This window comes from Rhipicephalus microplus, chromosome 2, assembly GCF_043290135.1.
Source record: "Rhipicephalus microplus isolate Deutch F79 chromosome 2, USDA_Rmic, whole genome shotgun sequence".
NCBI classification, from domain to species: Eukaryota; Metazoa; Arthropoda; class Arachnida; order Ixodida; family Ixodidae; genus Rhipicephalus; species Rhipicephalus microplus.
In genome coordinates, this window is record NC_134701.1 from 79,750,032 (window position 1) to 79,776,269 (window position 26,238).

The 26,238-nt window shown below is 42.7% G+C and overlaps 1 protein-coding gene across 1 annotated transcript in view; it reads left to right on the plus strand.

The window, feature by feature from the left end:
* Positions 1 to 26,238, plus strand: part of LOC142790042 (uncharacterized) — a 45,049-nt gene that overhangs the window by 17,590 nt on the left and 1,221 nt on the right. The gene's annotated exons all lie outside the window — the stretch shown is intronic.

Consider the following 26,238-nt stretch of genomic DNA (forward strand, 5'->3'; position numbering starts at 1 on the left):
AAGTGTCACCAGCAACAGGGAAAGATCTAGCAGACTTCCAAACGCGCGTTGTTTTGGCCATCGCCGTGCGTTGTTTTCCCTCGTTTCTGTTTGCTGTTTTCGGGCTTTGCCTTCATCTGCGATAACGTTCGGCGTTATAACAGAATCGAGAGAGTATACGTGACTGTGGGAGCTATGTGCGGTAGCTCTAGCATAAGCCATGGCTGCTGCAACGTAGACGGCGTCCGCGCGCGTTGGCGTCGTTCGAGGGCTCCTACTTGCTTGATTGTGTTTAACTGAGTATTTAGGCACGGGTTACTTTTGTAAATCCCGTGGTCAATAATAGCTAATAGCGTGCCCCTGATTGCCATCAGAAGATGGGCTTGGTTGTCGAAATATGCCAGACACTTTTTCTGAAAGCAAGCTTTGAAAAAAAATGTTTAAAGAAATACTTTCATACGTGCTAGGCAGTGCCTATTGCAGGCCCGCAACTCTTTAAAAACTGGACGAGCTATCACATCTTTTATCAAATTACAATGAATTAAGATTATTGAATTATAAATGACGAATTTCTGTGCTAGATTAGGTGCACAAAACACATGTTCGCAGCCCTACGTCTAGAAAGCAGGCAAATAGGAAGCACAGCGTCAAATTTGGATTAGATTCCATTGACGGAGCGTCTTGTGAGGGTAGAAAGAACGAGAAAATTGTTCATTTTTTGATGCCCTTACAGAGGCAGTCAGAATTGCACTGATTGGTGACTTGTAACTATTCCTCAGATTGTTAGAGGCGTGATTAAAGTCAGTAAATCTTTTACTTTTTTTGCAGACCTCTTCGCTAGTGCCCCGCTCAAGATCATTTGTTCTCATGTAAAAGAGAAAGCAGAGATGTCTTCACTGTTTTTACATGAAGAGGTAAGTTTCTTGTGCGTTTTGATTAATGCTACATGTTCTGAACGTAGTACTTTAAGAATTGTTTTTCACACTGGCTCACTACCCTAGAAGAAATTTGATTCTTAGGTGAGTTCAGGCTTTCGTAAGGGCCATTTTTGAGCTGTAGTCTTACACTTCACCTCATTTCGGGAATTTGCTGTATGCTGGAAAACTCTTATCTTTATCATACGAAATTATTGGAATGTATGGGTTGGATGCTTCGAGTTAAGTGTAATGTCAATTACACGCCATTTCGAAGGATACACACTACACATTCTTTATATATGGTGCTGCCAGAACAGCACGAACATCCTTTTATGAGAAGTCATATTTGCTCTTATTACAGGATGAGAGGGTGCCGCTGACGTCCTGCGTAGTCTACCCCGGCCCCAGCCTAGAGCAAGCCTACTTCCTGAACCTCCACATGGATAACCGAAAAATCTGCCGTGTCAGTAATGACGAAGAAGGAGTGATAGCACTGATGAGTTGATTTTTTTTATTTTCAACATTGCTTACGGCCGCAAGGCCTTTAACAACCACCGTGATTGAGCGGCTTTTTCTCGGCGTGAGTTTGGAGTTTATCAAAGAAGTTGTTCAGGTAGTACGACGCTGAAAATTTTAGTGTCACAATGCCTGAACAACTTTTTCTAGTGTGGTCATGGTAGATGAACAAGTATTGTTATTTGTGTAAGTTATTTTGCTTAAATATAGCTGGACCATTCCATGCCAAACGTCCCAGCCACCTTGGCGACCATCTGAATTGTATTTGAAAAAAAAAATGTGCTGACTTACTGCGTTGAAAACAGTGAACTGATAGAATATTTCAGCGAAAAAAAAGTTTTGTTCATGTGGCTGGCTTACAACTTCCTGACATAATGCCGTCTGTGTGCTGTTTGTGGAAAATTTTGTTTTAAATCTACCGCTTATTTTTTCTGAAAAAATTTCGGTCTCCCTGTTAAGTAAATGTGCTTCTGTAAGGTATTTTAAGCTCAATAATAATAGTGCAATTTTTTGCCACATTCGCTTCCAAGAATAAAGCCAAAATGTGTTATGTTTGCATTTTTTATAGCAATATTGCACTTTGTATGAATACCTGAGCAGTGAATACTTACTCCACAGAACGTATATTTTGAGGAAAAAATATCTTTAGACCTCTCAAGCTGCTGAAATATACGAGAAAATATCACGAATTTCACAAAATCGTGATTTTTCTCCGTATTGAGATGCGATTTGCTCCATGTTGTGATACAATGAAAACTCATCATTATACCTAAATTGTAAGAAAATGAACTTCTTTCTGTAATAAAAATCTTATCGCAAAAAGGACAGGAAAGAGCGCTGTCAACTGAGTTTTATTGAAGGTGCTACGAGCGTTTTTATACAGAGCACAAGACCAGGGCTCATCTGCAACAACACATGTGTGACCATGACAAAATAATTTTAACCGAGAAAAGAATACTCTTTTTCGGAAAAGATAAGTGAGATAAGTGAAGGTGTACTGATGCGTTGATCCTTGGCCTTCCTGATAAAGAGTTCTAAAATCTCTCATTTTTCTGCTTGCTTTTTTTTCAAAAACCGTGTTTTATGAAACCTAGGACTACACTTACATTCTTTACGGTGTCCGGCCATGAGACTACTATAGAACTTCTTAGCATTTGAAGCATGCTGTCTTGCTTGATCATTGACGCATTGCCCAGTTTGTCCTATGTTTACTTTTCCACGTGTTAGCGGTATCTCATACACATTAGATTGACATTCAGTAAACCTATTCTAGTGACGAATGGTGCAAGATTGACTATTCCTGTTGCTGTAAGTACATGCACTTTTGAAAGCTTGCAAGGGGTGGAAAACAACAATGTCATATCTGCTGGCTCTTTTCCTAAAATTGTGAGACACCTTATGTACGTAGTACCGTGTGACACGCAAAGGTGATTGGTCATTCTCTTTTTCTTTTGGTCCTGTTTCCTTTAACTTTACTTTCTGCAGGAGGGTTTCGCAAACAAGTGTGATGATGCTGTTGGGTTATTGGCTGGTGCTATCAGCCCAGGAGTGCTAAGAATGTTCTGCCTTTTGATAGTGGGCATTCAAAATTAGTAGAAAGAGGAACTGATACCACATGTATTCAGGCCACCCTTCAGAAGTCATGTTAGCACAAGGGTGAGGTCAGGCTTAAAAACCAGATTAAAAGACTAAAAGATGCTGGGTATCCCAACAGAATCATCACACCCGTTTGCAAAACCCTCCTGCAGAAAGTAAAGTTAAAGAAGACAGGACCAACAGAAAACAATGACCAAAACCTTTGCATGTTATACCACATCACGTGTCTCACAATTAAAAAAATTGCCAGCAGATATGATATTAGCGTGTTGTTTTCCACCCCTTGCAAGCTTTCAAAAGTGTGTGTACTAAACAGCAACAGGAATAGTCAATCTTGCCCCATTCGTCACGAGAATAGGTTTACTTAATGCCAATTTAACGTTTGTAGAAGTATTTTTTATCAGGTAAACCAATGAACAGTGCATCACTACACGTTCACTTATCCTTTCCGAGAGGGAGTATTCTTTTCACAGTTAAGATTATTTTGTGGTGCTCACACGTGTCGTCGCGCATGAACACGGTTCTTGTACTCCGTATAAAAGCGCTCGTAGCACATTCATTAAATTCAGTTGACAGTCGGTGCTCTTTCCTGTCCTTTCTGTCTCTTCCTAAAGTTGTCGCACTGTGACTAGCACACAACCACGATGAACCAACTCTCCCAAATTAAGCTCTTGTTACGTAACACGTAGACTGAGTTTCGTATGGAAAGAAGAAGCGGTGCTTTTAAAATAAAATTTTTCACAAACAACACCTAGACGACATTCCAGGAAGTTCAGAAGGCAGCCACGTGACCAAATATTTTTCCTCTCCTAAATATTCCAGAAGTTCATTATTTTCAATGCAGCACGAGTTTTTTGAATACATTTGAGATGGTTGCCAAAATGGCTTGGACATTTGGCATAAAGTGACCCAGCGGTGTCATTAGCCATAATTATGCATTAACTCTTTTGTTTTTTGTGTGTCCTGACTCAGTTTTGTGTTCGTTTTTAGCTTATTGTGTTTCTGATCATTGTATTGGTTTCTTAAGTATTCGCTAAAGTTATATGTGCGAAAACCCGTATATGTTTGCATGTACATCATTTCTCATAACCAATTGTTATACATCCAGGAATACAAAGCTTAGACCACTGTGATTGTATACATTTGAAAACACTATCCATATATATTTTTGTGTGCATCACTTCAGGGAACGATTGTGTACATGAAGGCGTATATAGTGAAATGATGGTGATTGTATATATTTGAAAGAATCACAAGTATATATTTGCCTGTGTTTCTTTCCTATTAACCGATTGTGTACATGAAGGAGTATTAAACTGGAAACCACTGGGATTGTAGATACTTGAAAGAATTATAGGGATATATTAGCCTGTATTTCATTTGTAGTCTCTATGTACTTGAAGCAGTATACTAAACTGAAACCAGTGTAATTGTATGTTGCAAAAAATTGTCAATAAAGTGAAACTGAAAAAATATAATAAACATTTGAAGTGCTGCATGTGTAGTGTACGTATACGTGAACGTATATCTGGTGAAAAATTTGTGTGACAGAAGAAAAGTTTATGTTTTATTTGCCTATTAAATAAACGCAATATGCAAGGGCAGCAAGGCTTCATTTTCTGTAACGCGCATTATTCATATACTGTGAAGTATATATAGATAGAGCACAAGTTCATACACGATTGTACGCGTTTATATTTTTGCCGACGCAACGAATGGAGCTCGACAGGTAGCGCACCATCGATAATCAGGACCACTTTCTTCAAGTAGTGTGTAATCAGTGCATGCTGATATCTATTAGTGCAGTCTAAAAGAATACTGCCACCCCTGCCATGGGCACTCCACACCCTTGTGCACCCTTCTCGCACCCTCCTCAGAGGGTGCTAAAAAAGTGAAGGACATCGAAGGCACCCTTCCTTAAGGGTGTTTTTGTAACACCCTACAGTTTCTTTACATGTACACGCTATTCTAAGGGTGCATGGTAAAGCACCCTTTTTGGAAGGTGCTGAATTTACACCCTTAGGGTGTCGTCCACGGGACAAGCTTATTTACACCCTTTTGGGTGTAAAAATTTTTACTCTGTGTGTTTGAGGCTAATTACGCGCTCCCTTTTTGTTATTGTCGTCGTCATTACCGCACACAGGTCGTATCGCTCGAGTTGCATTTGGCGCGGCGGCGATCGTTTACAGCTAGCAGGAGTAGCGGGCGCCAACACGCACAAACGCTTTGTATTACAATGAAGAAAAGGCCCACAATGGCAGCGGCATTGCACGCTGCGGTACCGCGATGCTATCTACAAATAGCTGAAGGAATTGACTGGTCAGTAATGTTTATGATTGGGCGCTGGTGTATATCGTTGTGCGCAGCTTGCTGACGCGCTCTTTACTTTGCTCTATACAAGTTCGCGTTTGCTCTATAACATGTCACAATGAGCTCGACAAGTATTGAAGTAATTGAAGTTTCAGCCTAGAAAAAAATGTTTAGCATGTGTGATATATTCATTAAAGCTGGAATTAAACGTATGTGCATATCAAGTAGTCATGCATCATATGAGAGGCGCTATGACTTGTTCTTTACAGAATCCAAATAGGAAGCGTAATGTGTGTTTACATTATGTTCAAGACACCTTGTCGCTGTCGAAAACACATGTCTGCATTTTTCGTTGGTGTACGTAAAAAATGACACCTCAAACATCGCTGTTATTTTAACTCATCTGAAGGTTTCACAATTTATTTCCTACAACCCATCCACTTCTACATTCCTGTTGCTCACCTCATCATCTTTTCCCATTGGCAATATGCTTAATTGCATACCCCGACACAGCCTCAATGTTACATGGACTAACATGATGTCATAACCAGGTTTTCATTTCAGAATATTAGGTTTCTTTACCCACTTGAATGTTCTGTGGATGATGTGTGACAAATACTTGGTCTTCAGCTTCGTTTTCTCCCGTTTGAGTAATTGTTAGCAGGAAATCTTCTGCTTGACTATGTTCACAGTAGTCCAGTGAAAGGCATGTTTGAATGAAATGCATTTTTCTTGTTGGACACCAATGAAACCATGAATCTCATTCACTGGCGCATATTTGGGCTTACTCTAAGGTAAACCTCCTTTCTCATCACTCAATATCTCAGTCTCTTCTGGGGAGCCTGAATTCCTCCATTTCATATTCTGCTAGCTGGCGCAGAGTGCCAAATGCAGTAAAACATGGGCAGCATCTAAGGCATTCCCTCTATGATCAGTTGAGCTGGGCACAACGTCTCCTTCTGAGACACAATTGCAGCTATCAGTCATTTTGTGGCATAATTGTATCAGTAAGTTCAAATCATTTGTCACTTCTGCAATTCGTGAATTTTAAGGTTCTTGAAAAGAAACCTTTTTGAAAATGTAAATGTGTTGAAATGTGTAAGGCTTAAAAAGAGACAAGAACACTTCTGTTTGCTTTAAATCTGACTACATAAACAAGAGCAGCCACGACGTAGTGTAATATGCTGTGCAAAACCATTCTATTGGCACAAGGCATGGCCTTGGCTTTAACTAGCCTGATACAATTTGTGATGTCTTCTTTTTTGGCTGCCAAGTTAACCAGTGTAGACTATTTTGCAAAATCTGCCACATTATCCTGAATTCTGACTGGTGTCAAAGTGCTTAAGCTTCAGCACTTTATTTTTGTACGCATGTCCTTCTATTCCAAATGTGCATGTAATGTGTGCCTTCACATTATGCGTACACATGCTCATGGCAACGATTGACAACACTGAAATGAGCACCAGAATGTGTGTGGGCTGCCAAAAGGGTGTAGGCAGATTTTTTTTGTTGGCGTGGAATTGGAAGAGGGGCACCACTATGATTCTAAGTAGGGCCTGGTTCGTGGATGCGATCGAGCGTCATTTTGCACCCTGTATACCACGTGGGGAAAATATTCGAAAAAGGAAGGAGGGTGTGAGCCCGGTGTGCCAACCCCTGGCTTCGCCACTGCGCTGCATCAATGTTGTATGCCTTGCCCTACTAAGCATAAGATGTGTATGCACAGCCTCTTTCCACTGACTACAGGGTGAACAGGATGTGACGTGTGGAGTTGAGATGGGGCATCGGCATGCTAATGTTTTGTTGTATCATCCTAAAATCAAATATCAGTCATGCTGTACTAGCCCATCGAGCCGTTTCGTTCTGTCACCTGTGATATTAATGTAGTAATGGGTAGATCACTAATTGTTTTCTGCTGATAACATAAAGTGTTTTTTGCTGATAACATGAGTCTCTTTCATATTGCTCTTGTAATACTGAATCATCATCAGCAAATTGCAAGCCATTCTTGAGTCAGTCTGTGACAGTCTGTTGCCATAGAGCAGAACTTGATTACTTGCAGTGTTATTACTTTCGTAATATAAGAAATACTCTATCTGTAGCTGTTGTTTCACTAGAAAATTTTGCTTCAGAAAAACCACGTTACTGAAAAAAAGTCTGTTTTGATTTGCAGTAAATTTATATCTTGCTCTCTTCCCTTGTCTTGAACCCGACTATCAAAGCACACTTATACAAATTCAATATTGATTTTAATTATTGTTTTTAATGTCACCACTGTGAGAAGAAATAGCAGTAAATAAAAATCCACCTGTGGTATTTCTTCTTTTCACAGTAGTGATGCATAGTGCCAAATTTCATTCATGCATTTATTGAGTATAAAGCATTACAAGTACAGAGGGGGCACCAAAACCTACAAAACAAGGTCCTGGTGGCTGACCGTCTGCCGCTACAATTTATTTTAAAAATGTATGGCACAGTGATAGAGTGTCAAAAGGTCAGCACTTGCTAAAAAACTATAAAATGAAACGACATGCACAGCTTGCCAGTATTTGTCTTTTATTCTAGACTAAACCAAGATAACACATCGATTAAAATTTAAAATGGGTTCAGTGGTGTCATAGAAAAAATGGTTTACCTTCTAGCACACGTGCATTTCTTCTAGCAAGCTGCTTAAACGGACAATGAGATGAAAGCTTGCAACAAATGCCATAGGATAGAACATTGAACCACGTGTGCTGTCGTACTAATTGTAAACTGCTGCAACGTATGAGCAATCAATTCATTAATTTTGTCTGAATAACTTTTGCATCCTCTAATGAAAGACAATAACGGTTGCATTACACAAGGTAGTTTATTAGCAGCTTGCACAGGATATAGCATAGGGTACACAGGAAAACATGTTACGTTGTTCTTGGGTTGTAGTACAGACTCGCAGTTCTCGGGCACCCCTTTAAAACAGTGCAGAATACGTTGCATGCAAATGTGATACTGTGAGCATGTGAGCATGGAAACAGCCTCATCAGCACAATAAAAACAATTTAACACTATGTGTTGTTATAAAGCCACAGCAGCCAAGCCATTGTGCTAAAGGTCAATTGGTCGTGCATTCACATACTCAATGCAAATCCACACATCAGAAGTAATGCTTCATTCCTTCCCGTATTGTCTATGCTACAGACCACAAACAAGCTAAAGGATATGTTTGAAACACCTAAAAAATGATTCAGTATGAATGTGCGAGATCGGTTTACACTCACATTTGTATGTACATAGTGATTATATTGCCCCCCCTCCCCCCTCCTGATTTCCTCAAAATAAAATGTGAGCTAAGTTCAAACACGAGCTTTTAAGCACTAAGGCTCACAAATCATGTGAATTGTAACTTATTGCACTGAAGCCTTAAGTGGGTCGTCGAGGATGGCACTGTGCACGTCATGCTTATACTAATGAGCATGCATGTTGTAAGATGCCTTCTTCGCAACAACATATTTGCTCGTTCATTTTTTGTAATAACACCAAGGTGTCGCATCAAAGCCCAATAAAAAAACTGTACCCAAAGAGTAATTTTAGTAAGAATCAATCCAAATCAGTTTTCTCAAAACCCGCCTAAACTCAAGCCAAAATTTATATGTTGCCAATTTAGAGCAAAACTTTCAAATGTAGGACATCATACCGAACCAGCGGTACTACAACTGAACACAGAACTTAAATTGGGTTTTTGGAAGTGTGTCTGCGACCACATTGCCAATTACTATACGAGTTATTGGTTTGAAAAAATTAAAGTGGTTCAATGCAAGTGTAAACAGCATATGTTGTCACACTCATGGTGAGTTCAACATTATCAATTCTCGAGCAGTGACATACATTTTTGCATGGAAAACTGGCTTCCAGAAAATTGCTGAGGGGATTACTAATGGCTAACAGTTGCCTGCCATTCAGCTAGTACACCTCTAGGGGCGGAGCCAGCAGGGGGGGGGGAGGTTGTGGGGGGCTGGAGCGCCCTGAAAATTTCCACCTGCTCCCCCCCCCCTCTGCCACCACAAAAGCAAACACGGTGAAACGCAGCACGAAGTTCTCAGCGTCACTGCTCCCTGAAAGAACTCGCGTATCACGGGTGAACCCCCATAGTGAAAAAATCCTTGCGCCACCCCTGTATGCCTTTGTTTTCTGCTACCTGTCATTTTGTTGTCGCATCGGTAGAGTGACCGCCCCGGAAAGGCGTTGGTCTCTGGTTTGATCCCCGGACCAGAATAAATTTTTCGGAAACTAGCTTTTCTTTGTGAGAAATCCGTACAGATTTCCTTGTGGCCTCGTGCCACAAACGGGTGGTTGTCTAGTTTCCCTTTCTGAACCATTCTGCCCCCTTGCAGGTTTCCTTAGAACTTATTTGCATTACTTTGTTGTCCCATGTTACACAAAGCAATTAATTATTTCACAAACATTAACAAGCTTGTGTTCCTTCAGAATCATGCATTATGTCGTACCCTCCAAAGGGACCATGTGTTTCAAATGATGCATGCAGCTTTTCTTTCATGTTTTTCAGTAAAAGTGCCAAATCAAAGCATTTCAATCTAAATAATTTCTGGCAGCACACGTGACATATTCAAGTGCGAGTATTCATGGGCCCAAAATAAAGAATCTCTTTCGCATGCTTGCGGTGTGGATATTATTATGATGATAAGAATAGAAGCGTCTTTCATGCTTTCTGAGGAGCAAAGAAGATGTGCATTCATGTGAAACGGCTTGCTTTTGTGTGCAACCAGCACAAGTAGTGTTGACCAACAACCTATGCAAAGTGAAATCTTACATTGCATTTCTACATTAGGACAAAACTATTTACTTTCTTATGGGTGCTCGCATGCTAGTCATAATATCTGCTGAAGTCAATGTAGTGCTCACTCAGATTCTAGTGTTACGGTCCATGTGCTTACTGTAACTCATAATGATTCCTTCAAAAAATGTGCTGGTGGCTACGTATGCTTTCGTACCACATTATGTAGGCTGCATTTTCACTGGAAGGAGAAAACCACCATGCTATGCGATTGAAGTATTACAAGGTATGCCAGTAATTGTCATCTGCTTTCGTTTTTAATTTTTATGTTTGCCCGCACTTGTTTGCTAGTGCCAACCTTGCTAATTCTTCTTGCATATACCTCAGGATTATGCAAGAAAGATGTTGCCACGTGAAACTCAGCTTGTAAAATATTCTTGCAGGACATCTTCAACTCAGTGTGCACTCAAGGAACAGTGCATCATGGATGCGTCAACTTGTTTGAAACAAACTGAGTGTGAACTTTTTTTCGTACAAGCACATGCATCGATGATGTACTGTACTTTTTCTTTTTATTAACTTCAGTGTGACTGACTTAATGCTGCCGCCATGTCACATGTGGTGTACGCTGCTGTTGCTAGCAGAAAATAGTCTTTCTTGCTGTATTGCTTTCCAATCAAATTCTGCGGTCAATATTTTTAACACACCTACTCATTGCTCCCAAAGAATTTCACTCAGTAAATTCCTGAAACAATTGTAATGAAATTCGGTTGACTTTCATTTCTGGAACGTGCCTGTCTAAACTGAGCATTTGTTTAGGCTCGCACAATATATTGACGTGAGCATGTCTTCACCAGTAAGACAATGAGGATGGTATGTGCCCATAGGGTATTCCTTCCGAGGCATTTGTATGTAAATACAAATGCCCCTGGAGAAAGAGGACGCATCCTGACAATGCAAGGGGACAAGAGGACAGTTAGATTGTCATGAAGTTAGAGGCTCTGGACATGCAGTGTCACATTTACGACATCTTCCATCAACTGACAGTTTCCAACACCTGGTTGACTGGAGACGTGTCCCGTTGATGTGGTAGGGAATGCAGTATCTGGTAAGGAGTTTAAAAAGCAGGCCAGTGGTTCATCAGCCAGACTAAAAGTCTCTCCAGTGTGTGTAGGGAACTTTGCTGTCACGACGAAGGATCATTTGTAGTTGTCATTGAGCAGGCCAACTGACAGCCTTCCTTGGTGTAATAAGAGGCTACAGACAGCACTGTGCACTCTGATCAGTCAAGGCTGTTAGCCAGGAATGTTTAAAGGGTACAGTCAATCCCTATTTGAAGGTTATTGCGCGAGCCACAACCAAGAACTGCAGTATTTCTATGTCCCATAATACACTTTCGAGAAGAAGGTGGTATCACGCAAGCTTAACGCACTCTTTTTGCTGTTCCTTAACAGCGATCACTCCCACCTGTAAAAGCTGTGCCTAGCACCAGCAGTGCCTAGCACCAGCTGTAACATATTTTCCCAAGTAATTCTGTAATCGGCTGCGGAGATAGAAGCTCACGAATAATCACGCAACACCCTTCTCATCCACTCATATCCAACATCTTGAATCGAGCTGGATCGCAAATACACTATGTGTACCAACGGTACATTTCCCGGCTTCCTGTGTCGACACGTTGGCTACTGAACCAAAACTACCCAGCATGGCTGCTTGAGCTACTAACTATTGAAACGTCAATAGAAGGACTACGCAGCAAACATGAAGTGTCAATCGTTGCAGCACAGCAGTTGGCATCACATCATCTGTTTGACATATACCAAGGATACACTCACGTGTACACTGACGGCTCCGTCACCAAAGAGACAGCGACATCAGCATTCATAATTCCGGAATTGCGCGAAGAATATGCATGTCGGTTGGGCCACCTCTCCTCTTTAACAACGTTGGAGCTCGTAGCGATTTTGCTAGCCGTAAGCTTTATCAAACTGTCAACGAAACCAAGAAAATGGGTGGTAATTACAGACTCTCTGGCAGCACTGGCAAGTGTGGAAAATGCCACTTCAAGACACATTGATGTGCGTATAGTATACGCTATTCTAAAAGAGCTCTCAGAATCTACGAAGTCGAATCATTGAGAGGCATTTCAGCGGGTTCCCAGTCACTGCGGAATTGAGGGAAATGAAATGGCGGATGAGTTGGCGAAAACCGCTCATAATTCTACTCAAACGTGCCTCATTCCGGTATCTAAATATGATGTAAATAGAATTTTAAGAACAACAAAACGTGAATTATGCCTGTCTACCTCGTTCACGGACAAAACAAAGGAATCGATCCTATATTCTGTTGATCCTAATCTTGAATACCAATGGGACCATGACCTCCCAAGACCTATCGACACACTCATTCATCGCCTACAACTCGGAACTGCTTACACAAAGCGCTTTCTACTTCGTATTCAGCGTGCAACACCATCGGCATGTTCATGCGGTCACGACGACAAGGATATCTGTCACCTCTTGCTCGACTGTCCGAAACATGACACACACCGATGGCGACTAGAACAGGAACTGCATAAGTTAGATCCCGAGCGGCCATTTGCGCTGAATAAAATACTATCGAAAACAAATGGCCATCAAAAACAAATGGCAAAGCATGAAAGTGCTGCAACAGTTCTTCGAAAAAACGAAGATTTGCGGCGACTACTGAGCGGACAAAAGTTAAAAGTGGGCATGGCGTCTACGTGTTTCTTCTGCCCATAGGAGAACTTTTGCTCTCACCCATGTAGGACTGTATATATGTATATATGCTATTGTTTTTTCATATTTGTATTTGTACCAATCAAGTGGGAAGGGGTAGGCGTCGCTAAGTAACTGTGACAAAAGCTCCTCCGTTTATTTTCTATTTCAATAAAAACAGAATACATTTGAATTGCGACAAAGGAGGGGCTCAAAACTTAGATAAATTAAATGTGTACATTTCGCCTTATGGGTGATTGTTGTAGCATGCAACAGGCAACGAGGGAGGGGAGAATGCACAATCTTGATTTGCACTGTTTATGCCACTAGGCCCCTGGGATGTTAGGCAAGTCAACAGTCGCACGGCAACTTTCATATCTCGTGCAACTGTACAAGTATGTTGATAGGCAAACGTGAAGAATACAGAAAATCCTATTTAGTGGGAAAAAAAGGGTAGATCCCTGCAGTTGGTCTCGGCCAGGTGTCGACCCAGTGTGAGCTCATTCCGGTACAGCCAAGTCACAACCTTGCCCTATCGTGCGCAAGGCAGATACCCAGACCCTGTGCCCCAAGCTGGACAAGTGCAAGCCTCTGCCTCAACCTCAATCTATGTGTATTACTGTTGCTTAAGCTTGGGTTCAACTAGCGTTAACAAATCAGACCCACAAATGACATTTGTTACTTACCAAAACACATCACTTCAAGAAAAGAATGGTACTTCAGCACAAGTGTCAATGAGTTGCCACACAAAATGAGTGTGCCAACAGCTTCACAGTTACTGCAATCAGAAACAGTCGTTGTGAGTGAAATAAGAATGTAGAAGAGGCGGAAAAGCACGAGCTACCATTACAGACAAGCGAAGGATTCACCAAGTATTAGAAAGGGTCAGTGGATGCCCCCGTTCAATCAAAGAAAACAGTAGCATGGGTCAAAGACAATAATTAGGAGAATTTGTGACAGATCATATGAAGTTCAGGTGGAAGACAGCATCCTGAAAAAGAACCGAGTACTCAACAGGGCAAGCCCTTTCTCAGACAAACACATTGTGAAGCCAGTGAGCCAGAGACAGATCAACCAAAGCAGACTGGAATTTCTGCCGGACCTCGAAGAACCATACAGCCTCCAAAGAGGCTCCAGGATTTCACAGTTGGTTGAAGGATTGACTTCAGAAAAGGATGAATGGAACAAAAAAAGATCCGCAAATGCAGGGACGTACCGACTCTTTCGCAAGGGGCGGAGGGGGCAAACCTAACCACACACACACACACACATATATATATATATATATATATATATATATATATATATATATATATATATATATATATATATATATATATATATATATATATATATATATATATATATATATATATATATATATATATATATATATATATATATATATATATATATTTGCCATTGCTTCTTTGGCATTTAAAATTGTATGTGTGCCATAAAATCACCTGCCTCTTACATCAGGAATCTGTGAAATGTTGTGGTGTTCATTACAGCACATGCACATTAAACAAGGCATTCACGCACTAAACAATACCTAAAACTTATTGGGGTAGTCGGGGAGCATATTCTTTTAAATAATATTCAAGTAAAGTTGCCGCCGGTCACATTATTACTACCGGTTACTTATAGCAGCTTGCAAGATGAAATAACATGAGCGTAATAAAATATTTTCACTTGCAGCATCAAGGCGTTTAGTAGTTTGTGCGTGCACACATCTCCGTGAGCTCGTCCTTGCTGATAGAGAGGAAGAGAGAGAAATAAACAGTGCTGCACGTATGTGCTTCTTTGCTGTCCAAGTAGCATTGTGAGCTGCAAAAGAACATTCGAGTTGAATGAAAACCTACTAGCCTGACTCTCAATTAAGCCTCCATAGTGCTAAAAACCATACTCTTTCACCTTCTCCTTGGTCCGGTGGCTTCAGTTAAAGGACAATCTTAAAAGCTGAGATTCCTATTATGCTCGAGTCTACTGCTTTGTTCGTCACTACTTTGCAAGCTGCCACCATTGCTCGAAGTTACCATAAGCAAGGCTGATCAGGTTTATCGGAGACTAAAGCGGAGACCCCTTTTTGGCGCTTCCAGATAACAATATAACTATAAAAAAGATTTCTAACATAAATCAGCTCACAGCAGCTTCGACAAAGTAGCATTGATATTTATTTTCGATCAAAGAAAATAATTTTCCAGAAGCAGCAGATCGTTTGACCAGTCCATAAAAAGTTTGCTCGTTCACATCCATAACTGCATTAGCCAGTCGCAGCGGAACAAAAGCGTTAACAAGTTATACAATGTTATTGGGCCCCTGTTCAGCACTGACCTGCTTTGCAATGCTACAGCACAAGGCACCAAAGCGCCGCTTAGGCGGCTCACACCGCAAGAGCCTACAACGAAAATCGTCCCAACTACAATGTTGGAGAAATTTCACTATATTGTAATATTCCCTCGTATTAACATAATTCAGTGAATAGTGGTGAAGGAAACTTCGTCTCAATTGTTGCTTTCCCCGGCGTGCAGCCAACAGTCACCACTGTCGAAAGAGGGGAGGGGGGGGCTCGCGCCCCCCTTGCCCTCCACGGCTGGTACGCCTATGCACAGGTGACACAAAACATCGTTTGCAGCGTCCTACACAAGCCACATGCTTCTTTGGAATTCTCCATTTCCTCCTTCTCTGAGAAGGCATTGTGTTCAGGGTAGTTGGTATTGATTCCTAACATTTGTAAGCACTAAATGCACGTATGTAAGACGAGCCAACCGCTTGTCCTGTGTCCTTCACTAGTGTCACGTACGTGTATTTAGCGCTTACAAAAGTTACAGATCCCTCTTCTTTGTTCATTTAGACCTCCTCCGCCTTTTCGAGCTCACGAAGTATCAAGTGTCTGCCCCTCCGACTCTTCACATAGGCCGCTCCCCCACCTGAATCTACATTATGCATTTCTGCCTCTATGTAGCCCTACCTATTCTTGTACTTCAACGCTTATTCAACTCGGCGAACTTTCATTGAAGAGACCCTCAAACGTTTTTTTTTTTTTTTTTAAGTTTTGTCAGCGTTAGGTTAGAGCATCACGAAACCATTTGCACCATAAATTGAGTGACACGCAGTGTACTAAGGCCGCCACAGACAATTATATAATGCCCTCCTTCTCATCTATGCCTGAGTGCCGCAACTCACGAGGCACGCTGGCGATCGCAGGGCTCTCATGAGTGCGCTCGTCATTTTGAGCAGTCTAGACCTCCGAAATGGCACACCGACAGGTTGCGTGCAGTCTCCGAGGCCATCACGCAGTGCGCCTGGCAGCACGCACGCCGTCTGGCAACAGAAACAAAGCCCACGAAGTGAGTGGTTGATATCTGCTCTGATAGGTGCTGCCACCCTACCAATTGATCTTACTTCTGCATATTATACAGCCTATGACAGCCAGTCAGATAAGCAGCCATGTTGACGTGGCTGCTGACGTGCTCTGGGAGGAGCATGTTGCTCTATGAATGGGCAATTTAAAAGGCATTCGACAGAGTTGCGACGATCTGCACCGATTTTAAGCGATTGGCAACTTTCAAGCGTAGTAATAAATTACACAGTTTACGCAGAGTGTTCAAATCGGTCTCTAAATAACCGTTGAGACTTAATCTACCAGCCCGATGTGTTTGTACAAAATCACCAAAACCGTTTAGGGTTCTTTTTAAGAAAAGCCCAGTGTTTTATAAGCCACTAATATAAGTCATAGCTAGAAAAAGCATTACAATGTGCCCAGCTATAATTCATCGTGATCAACTACCATAGAATTTAAAAAATTCACAGCTACACAGGAGCATGAGTTGCTTACCAGACACATAGTAGGTACTTTGCGGTCGCATTCGCAATTGGCACTCTGAGGTAGCAGGCATACTGGTAGCATGCATCATGAATGTCTTACATTCATGATGCATGCTACCAGTATACAATGAAACTTTGATACGTTTCTGAAAAAAATGAGCACAATAAATGCAGAATCTGAGAATACTTATGATCTAAATTGGTTTAATTTATTTTCACGATTGCGAGCGTAGCAGCCGGGAAATCATTGCCCTGCCGCAGTGGTCTAGTGGCTAAGGTATTCGGCTGCTGTCCCGCAGGTTGGGGGATCGAATCCGGGCTGCCGCAGCTGCATTTTCGGTGGAGGTGAAAATGCTGCAGGCCCGTGTGCTCCGATTTGCGTGCACGTTAAAGAACCACAGGTGGTCAAAATTTCCAGATCGCTCCACTACGGCGTCTTTCATAATCATACCGTGGTTTTGGGATGTTAAACCACACATATCAATCAGCTGGGAAATCGTATTAAGCGGGAATGTATCAGTGAGGTTCTACGGTATAGGTCCACACAACTCCACGAGCTTACATATTGAACGGAAAATTATGGTCGTCAACTGTCTCTAGATTCAAATTATGGATTAAGGGACTGTATGCGTCCAGACTGAGTTTAATTGGCAGCTGACACACTAGGTAAATTGACTGACATCAGTGCAACCATGAGAGTAATAAGTAAGGCTGTACTGTGACTCTGCAAACACATACCTAATCTAAAAAAAGCTCCTAGTGGGTATGCACCACAGAAATGGGGCAAACATTACCACTCACTACTGGTGCATAAAAAATTAGACAGAAAAAAAATGAATGAAAAAATCAAAGAGCAAAGGAATAAATGCATACATAGATACATAACCGACATGTTGCACTTCTAGGCCACATAAACCGAGGTGGAACTGCTTTAAAAAAGCATATGCTAAAAATTTAAAAATCCTAATAGATGTATAAATATAAAAAGTAAGCAAACAAAATCCTTGTGCGACACAGCTTGGCTGGTGACCCACCTTCACAGAGTGGAATAGCTCCAGCTTTTTCCAGAAAACTTTCAACACCTACCCCGCAAAAACATGCACATATAGCTGGATTTAATTATTATAGCCTGCTTGAAAGATTATGCTCATTTCATTTACCCAAAAAGCCTCAACAACTGCCACCGACAGGTGATCAGTGTACAGGATTCCCAACAAGTTCCTTCAGCTACTTTGTACTAATTAAGAAATATCTAATACCGACAAGAATGATGAATTATCGTAGTATTCATGTAATTCATAGATAAAATATTTTAGCTAGTTGAGAGACGGCATCCTTCTTCGGAGACAAGGCTTACGTTTTTCAGTTTCTGTGCACTATTGGGAAGGAACAGACATCGAACACTGAGCTAACGATAATAAGCATTTTTGTTGTTTGAAGTTTTCTTGACCTGATATGTGCTTGAAATATTTTGCTACATACTTGATGATGACAGATGCATGTTTAACCAGACAGACATGGGCATTTCCGCAGGATATTGGAAATATTGTTTAATTATTTTTCAAATGCTTGATGCAAGCAGATAACCATCGCATATTATATCAGTTGTCATGGTGTTCAAGTAATGTAGCATGACTCCCTGCAATAGTGACAAAATTATTGATACTGTATTAGCAGCTACTGTCGAACATCTGACAATTTATTGCGATACTTACACTTGCTTTAAACTTGGTCTATAATAACTTATTTCACGCATTCATAGACAATCGATCATAATGCGTACCTTAAATAATAGGGGGGGGGGGGGGGGCTACATGCACAAAATGTCTTGAATGCAAGCTCTTCTTCAGGGCACATGCATGCAACTACACGTATTGGAAACTGAGCTGTACACTCCTGAATATTTCACGGTTTACATTTCATGAACACACTTCACAACACTGGACAGAATCGCTCAAATGTGATACGGCCCACAGAACTTCACCACAGCGCTACACACAACAGCACTCGTACGGCGTTGCGCATTACGAATGACAACAATGACGGGCAATAAAACTTGCCCTTCCTTATCGTAGCAGAAGCTAGCGCTCGCAAGCGTTCAAAATCTCTGCATGCTATTTGCTGCGACGAACGGCACACACAGAACACACCCGACGCGAACACTTGTTGTGATGATTACAAACTTTTCACTTCGGTGCGCACTAAACGCATATCCTGCTTTAGAAAGGTGGATGATTACATCACGGAAATTTTCGAAGTTCTTTGGGATTACACTTGAAAGAGGGACGGTACCACCCAGCAAACACACAAAACGACGACGTCGAATCCGCAAACACACTTTCTACACTGTGCTCGTTTCTTTGTTTCCACTGTCGATCGCACGTGCTGACGGGGCAGTGAACACTGGCTGGGTACCGACTTCTCCCCGGGAGTCTCACAGCGCTTACGATGGTCACGACAATAAAAACAGCTGGTCTTTTTCTTTTTTCATGTCCCTGCAGCGCCCGCTTCATCAAGCGCCATGTTTGCCAAGCGAGCCGACGGGGCAGCCGTCAAGGCCGTTTTTCACAGTAGCCAATGAGAGGCGAGCCGAGCCATGCGAGCCGGCTTGCGGCTTGCAAAAGTTAAGAGCCGCTCTGTCTGACGTCACAAAGACGGCCACTCTCGCCCATTTGTGCGGTGCGGTAGTGCGGAGCGGCTGTGCGGCTAGCGCGTGTAAGGGCCCTGGGGACTAGTTCCTTTTTTGAGGAACGAAGGAACGCCGCTGTTCCAGTGAGAATCGGTGTAATTGTAATGGTAACGCGTTACGTTTACATAGGAACAGCAGATGGAACAGCGTTCTTTTGTAAACGTTCCTTGGCATTGAACAGGTGGACGCGTACAATATATAATGCAGAACAGGCGGAGTAGCAATTTCGTGACGTGCAACAACCTACCCCTAACCTGTCACTTGACTACGTTGCATCTTGGTTTTCACTTTAAGGTGCCCTCCTGGAGCAGGGAAGTGTGTGATGCCGAGACCAATCGCGTGTGCGACGAATATTCCGATTGTTTTTACTATTTTCCTATTAGTATGATCCAGTCTGACACTGATCAAGGGCCGTTCTGGTGTGTAGGAGAGCTGACACGTTGGATAATCGACTTTTCTGGTTGTCCCACCCACTCAGAAGTAGCTTGTGTGTGTGTGCGTGTGGGGGGGGGGGGGGCCTGCATGCGTGCGTGAGTGCGGGTTCTGCGACGCAATAATGTGACCTTCCCGGCATAGTGACCTTCCCGGCAAGCGCGAATGATTGTCAGCATTCGGGTTAATCACGCATTGGACAGAGGAACCAATCACAACACTTGAAGCGCAGAAAATTAGTAAAGCATCGTTGCTATAACCACTGTAATACCGTGCAGTGACTGCCAATGTGAATGAATGGTCTTGACTTTAACGTAACGGTGGCAAAGCCACACTCTGCGATTCTATCTCATGGAAATGACCATCCTTGCCGCGTGCAGTGTACGCTTCGGACAATTATACGAGGTGTTCCAGTTATCACGGAGCATGATTTTTAAAAAAGGGGAAAGGCGATACGTGAAGCAAACCTAGTGCACATTGTCCCCAGTATGCTGAAGTAGCCGCTACTAATTTTTTTATTCATGATCATTACCTTCCGAGTCATAATTTCATTATTTAACTCGAACAGTACTCAATTATTTATTAAAATGCCATGAAGCAGATGGGGATATGTTGAAATGACATCTGTCTGCCATGAACTACTTCCAACAATGTATTAATTGTTTGCTCATTTTTTTCCTGTAAATAAAGAAAGCCCGTGAAATATGAATAATAACACGTGACTGCGCTCACAGCTGGAAAAGAAAGCACCACCCTCAAATATTGTTACTGGAAGCAACCACGTTGCCTCTTTTCTGTTGGCAGAGACAGTGTTTTGTGCATTGGCAAGGGTACAGGTCGGCTTCCCACGACATGTGTCGCAGTTTCGGAGGAATTCGTTCCGCTTGATTGTACGTTTCTATCACTATTCATATCTCGGTTGATTGATGGATATGTGGTGTTTAACGTCCTAAAACTACCATGTGATTATGAGAGACGCCGTAGTGGAGGGCTCCGAAAATTTCGACCACCTGGGGTTCTTTAACGTGCACCCAAATCTGAGCACACGGACCTACATCATTTCCGCCTCCATCAGAAATGCAGCCGCCACAGCCGGGATTCAATCCCGCAACCTGCGGGTCAGCATTCGGGTACCTTAGCCACTATAGACCACCGCGGTGGGGCACCATTCATATCTCACAGTCAACTGCTATCATTGATATCGTGGCCGATTCACTCTTCTGAGCGATTGCAACCTGACAGTGTAAGATAAAGGCGGCGCGTTTCTTCGGACGGGAAGTGGCAGATAGTGTGATCCGTATTTTTGACGCGATAGCATTAGAGAGCTCGTGTTGCCGAAATCCCACCGTCGGCGTCGGCCGCATTGTTTGTGAGCGAAAATCGTCTGTGCGTCTGTGAGCGAAAAAGCAAGTTACAGAGATCGCCGCGGGAGGCCGCGACTTGTCCACGCGTGCGCGCGTGATCACACTGAGAAAGCCGTGCATTCGAAGAAAAAAAGTGCTGAAGGTCACGAGGCACGGGTGACGTAGTTTCTTTGACCCTGCCACCCCTCCCTGCTTAGATTCTAGCGCTTTCATCGGGACGAAAGAGGCAATAATGCAATTGCAGCATGCGACAAACCTGTGTAACTCTAGCACTGGACGGATTTTTTTAAATTTTTGCGGCTTTGAGTTCGTGAGGCAATAAGCTCTTCTAGTGAATTCATTCCACCTTTACTTAGAAAAAGTGTTTCAGGGCCCCTTTAACGCGTTTTGTTCGACAGGTGTCACGACGAAAACGAGCCCTTTCGGCGATTTGTAGGCGCATTTTGGAAGCCTCAAACTAAGTCAAAAAAGGCTGGGATAGTGCATCCATCGCCGCTAAAAACATCTAGGAGTTTTCAAACAGCTCCAAAAATGGACAACTGTGTCCATCTGGCGGAAAACATATCATACCTTTCTAGAGGCGTTGATCAAGCAAACAGCAAACGCAAGATAATGTGCTGCTAACTGTGAGGCATTGTGAGACTCTTTTGGCCTCCGACATGGTGAGCAAAGCCATGTGACTCTTGCTTTAGATAAAAAGCATGTACGTACCATTCGCGAGCGTGCGTTAGTATGATCTACTGTGTGTGTGTGTGTGTGTGTGTGTGTGTGTGTGTGTGTGTGTGTGTGTGTGTGTGTGTGTGTGTGTGTGTGTGTGTGTGTGTGTGTGTGTGTGTGTGTGTGTGTGTGTGTGTGTGTGTGTGTGTGTGTGTGTGTGTGTGTGTGTGTGTGTGTGTGTGTGTGTGTGTGTGTGTGTGTGTGTGTGTGTGTGTGTGTGTGTGTGTGTGTGTGTGTGTGTGTGTGTGTGTGTGTGTGTGTGTGTGTGTGTGTGTGTGTGTGTGTGTGTGTGTGTGTGTGTGTGTGTGTGTGTGTGTGTGTGTGTGTGTGTGTGTGTGTGTGTGTGTGTGTGTGTGTGTGTGTGTGTGTGTGTGTGTGTGTGTGTGTGTGTGTGTGTGTGTGTGTGTGTGTGTGTGTGTGTGTGACAAAACATATTATTAAGTGCGCACTTAGCGGGCACTAGGGACCATATTTCGCTGTCGCGTTCACCTCTTCAAGGCGAAGCTTAAGGGTCCCCCAATTTTTTTTATTCTTCATTCTACATTTCTTTCGTTGCTACTGGCGGTCTCAAAGTGAAGTTGTTTGGCAGCGCTTCATTTGATGCGCACAGCGGCCTAGTCACGTGTTATTTTTCGTATTTCGCTGTTTTTCTTTATCAACAGGGGAAAAAACGAGCACGCGATTAGGGCGTTGTTTCCAGTAGCACACACAGATGTCGTTTCAACATGCACACATCTGCCTCATTCACAGTTTGATGATTTTGATGAAGAATATGATTATGATTATTTATTGATTGTCATTAACAAAAAATGTAGCGTATACAACAGTACTGTGGAAACAATATGCACTGGCTTTTCATCGCGTGACTCCGTTCACTTTTTTTTTTAATCGCACTGCGTTATAACTGGCATGCTTTATGGTCACGCGCTCACGGTTTGTAAAGCTTCGACATATTTTCTGCGGGTGTTTTTCTCGTTGCATGTACTTTAGCTACTCCATCGCTATATCGTTCCTTCAGTATTTCATCTACATGCCGCTGACAGCTATCAACGAATCTGTCTTTTGACACCCGGGTGCGTAGATGGCTGAGAAGAGAACCATAACGTAATAGAAGCGGGTGCCGCAATGGCACCTGTCCGGTGCCTGCGATGGTTGCGTTTGGCCAGCCATCAATTTGACGTGCCAGTTATCTCAGTGGAGATAGGTCTACAACTTTCATTGTCATTCATTTCAACAGCCACCACACCGATAACGACTGTCATGCAATAAGCAATAGACGTACAATCGACCACAAAAGTTTAATGGCCCCACGAGCGCGTGGTCAAAAGCCTCTTCGCGAGAGTTCTGTTAAGTCAGCTGCGATTGACAGCACCACAGCGCCCAAGACGTATCCCTCCCTTAATCTATGGCCTGTGAGTTTTTTGCATAAACAAATAATTTTCGCGGTTCACTTTTTAATGCGTCGTGCAATTTCGGCAGTTGCGTCTACGTGCTTCTGCCTCGAGAGCAGTTTATGGGCACAAATTGGGTTCATTAAAAGCTTGGGTTCAATCCACACTTTAACTTTTTTTAACACTTATTCATTTGTAGTTATCTCCCAATTTATTTTATGGACAACCCTATTTTTTGTTTACAGCTAACAATGCCGGTGCCGACTCCACAATTTCAGTGATACAAGCTATTTAACGCTATTGTGTTAATATCTGAAGTGTAGTATTTACATATGAAGTGTACTCGAAGGCTCATTTAGAAAGCGCCATTTGTATTGCACTTGCATTAGCCGAGCACTAAAAGTGCAGTTAGACGTGTTTGTAGCATGGCTGGTGACCTCTAAAAAACCTCGTCTAGGATCGTTTCCTTACACTCCTATCTACATGTAGCCTGCTGCTGTCAATGTTGAGCTCGTAAAATATACGTAATGCTAAGTGGACAATAGTTTTTTACTGTATTTGGCCTCGAGATTATGCAGCCCTATATTTCGATAAAAAATTCAAATGTGACCTTATTGTAACGACACGTTTCAATTTTCAGATGTAACTGCAACGAGTTCCTTGTTCATTTAGTAAACTTGTAATGGGAGCTCGTTCTAAATTGGGAGGGAACCAGGATCGAGCTTTCGTTCTTGTTTTAGAGAAACGTGTACAACACTGGTTTCAAAAACCGTAAAGGGGTGGTGCCATCAAAATTTAAGGCTATAACAAGCTCTTGTGGGTTTCCCATGTACGCAAGGACACTCCACACAAATTCTAGGACACTGCAAACGTTTAAAAAATGTTTTATTCACCTACGAGGTCTACCTATACGCTGATTCTCCCGATAGAAGCCTATTGTTACTGCATCTATTACTGACGTGGCTCTACAAGAAAGGCAACAAAAGTTGTAGTGACGTCACACGAGATCTGTACACACTAAACAAAAATGACCTGAAATAACCTCAAAAACTGCTTAAACCATTTGTCCTATAGCGCACTACCTTTCCTGGTTTTTTTTTACCACCTACTACCGAGGTAAAAATTTACTCTCGTGCTAACTGAGTTTTTGAACGTAGGGAGAGTAGTAAATATTTACCCCAGTGAGGTTTGCAGCGAGTATAGAGAGAGTAAATTTTTACTACCTTCACAAGGTTTTTGAGGTGATTACTGGGAGTTATTTCTGGTAGTAAAAAAATAAAAATGACGGGTGCATTCGCCCAGAGTCGACAAATTTATTGAATAGCAGAATTGATTGAATTTATTGAACGGCAGAATTGGTGACACATACATTCACATACAGACAAACACGCACACACAACAAATGCAGAATAATACACCACTAGCACAGACTGCACGCGTAGCTCCACTACACTACGACAATCCGGTATACATATATAGGCACGACTTTTTGACCGGCAATGTAGTACCGGTAGGAGAGCTCTTTTTTTTGCATCGATTAACAACAACGCTTGAAGGTGCAAGCGTAAGCTTCAGGTGGGCTGCAGGGCACTAAATGTCACACCAACCTTTTATTATAAATCTACACGATCTCACCTTTTTGATTATCCAATAATTGCTTGGCACACCAGGCTCTTTGCCCCACGCGTGTTAGCACTGCTGATCCACAAGTCCACAAAATATACCTAAGTACGCACAAAGCATGGTAGCTCAATGATTTTCATTCAGCGATGGTGCACAAACACAGTAGCAGCACGTACTCATCACAACGGGCGTAGAAGAGCGGTCCACGCGTGCATACAAGCTGCTTACGGACGGCGTTCCAGGCCTTTTTGGGGAGCACGGCTATCCGATAAAACACAGCTGGCGATCACAGAACACATATCCTGTGCGAATTTCGTCGTCATTTCAGACACAAATGAACACGTCACCGCTATCTTACGGGGACGGGGCGGTGTATGCACACTCCGGGTTTTCTTCGACCACCATCCGGGTTTTCTTCGTGCTCACGGGCAGCCTCTTGTTGTTTCCGTCTGCCTCGTATCGGCTTCGCGCTACATGTTTGAGAACAGTTGGTGCATGAGGTGGGCAATTCGGGCAGCACTTTACTCATGCAGACATCGCCTATTGTGGAACAAAATATATGCGATGCTTCTTTCACCTGCCCCGGCGACACACTCCCACTGGTGACTGGTGGCCACGGCTCGGTGCCGACGACAGAGTGAAGCATTTTGCTTATTGCTTCTCCAGCAGGCAAGCACGGACGATGACACCAGATTGATTTTGTTACCACTGGCAGATCTTCGCGATTCGGCTCGGAAGCGAGATATCCGCGACGTGCAGGTTCGAAGGCGCTCAAAAGAGCACGGTCGCTCGGTAATGTAGGAAACACGTGAGATCCATCAGCCCAACCAGACACACAGATACCGAGCTTCTTGCACTGTCTGTCTCCAAGGCCACCGCCGAGCAAAAGCAACAATTTGCGAAAATATGCAGGACAGCTTTCCACAGCAGGTTTTCTTTCTTTTTTTTCTTTTTTGAGAGGCCCCCATCCCCCCCCCCCCCCCGTCTTTTTTTTTTCGTTCAAAGAATGCTGTTCTCGCTTGTTGTGCTTATGCTGCCCCCAGTTCCAGTAAAACTGCGCTGACACGAGGTCAGTCCAGAGGCACGGCGATGCAAAAAAAAAAAACATATGTGGGCTTCCCGTACCTTCAGTATTCACTGAGAGCGTCACAAGGGGGGTATGGGGCGAAAGCCGCCGAAGCAGCTGCACCTTGCAGTCACGTGGTAATTAACTCTGAAACGCAGGTTAAAAATCACGTGATAGAAAACTCCCTAAGTGGTAAAACTGGATTTTGACATCCTTTTACTACTTGCCTGAGAGGTGGTGGTAAAACTATGTCATGTACCATTTTTTACTCCTACACGAGGTAGTAATTTTAAACCCG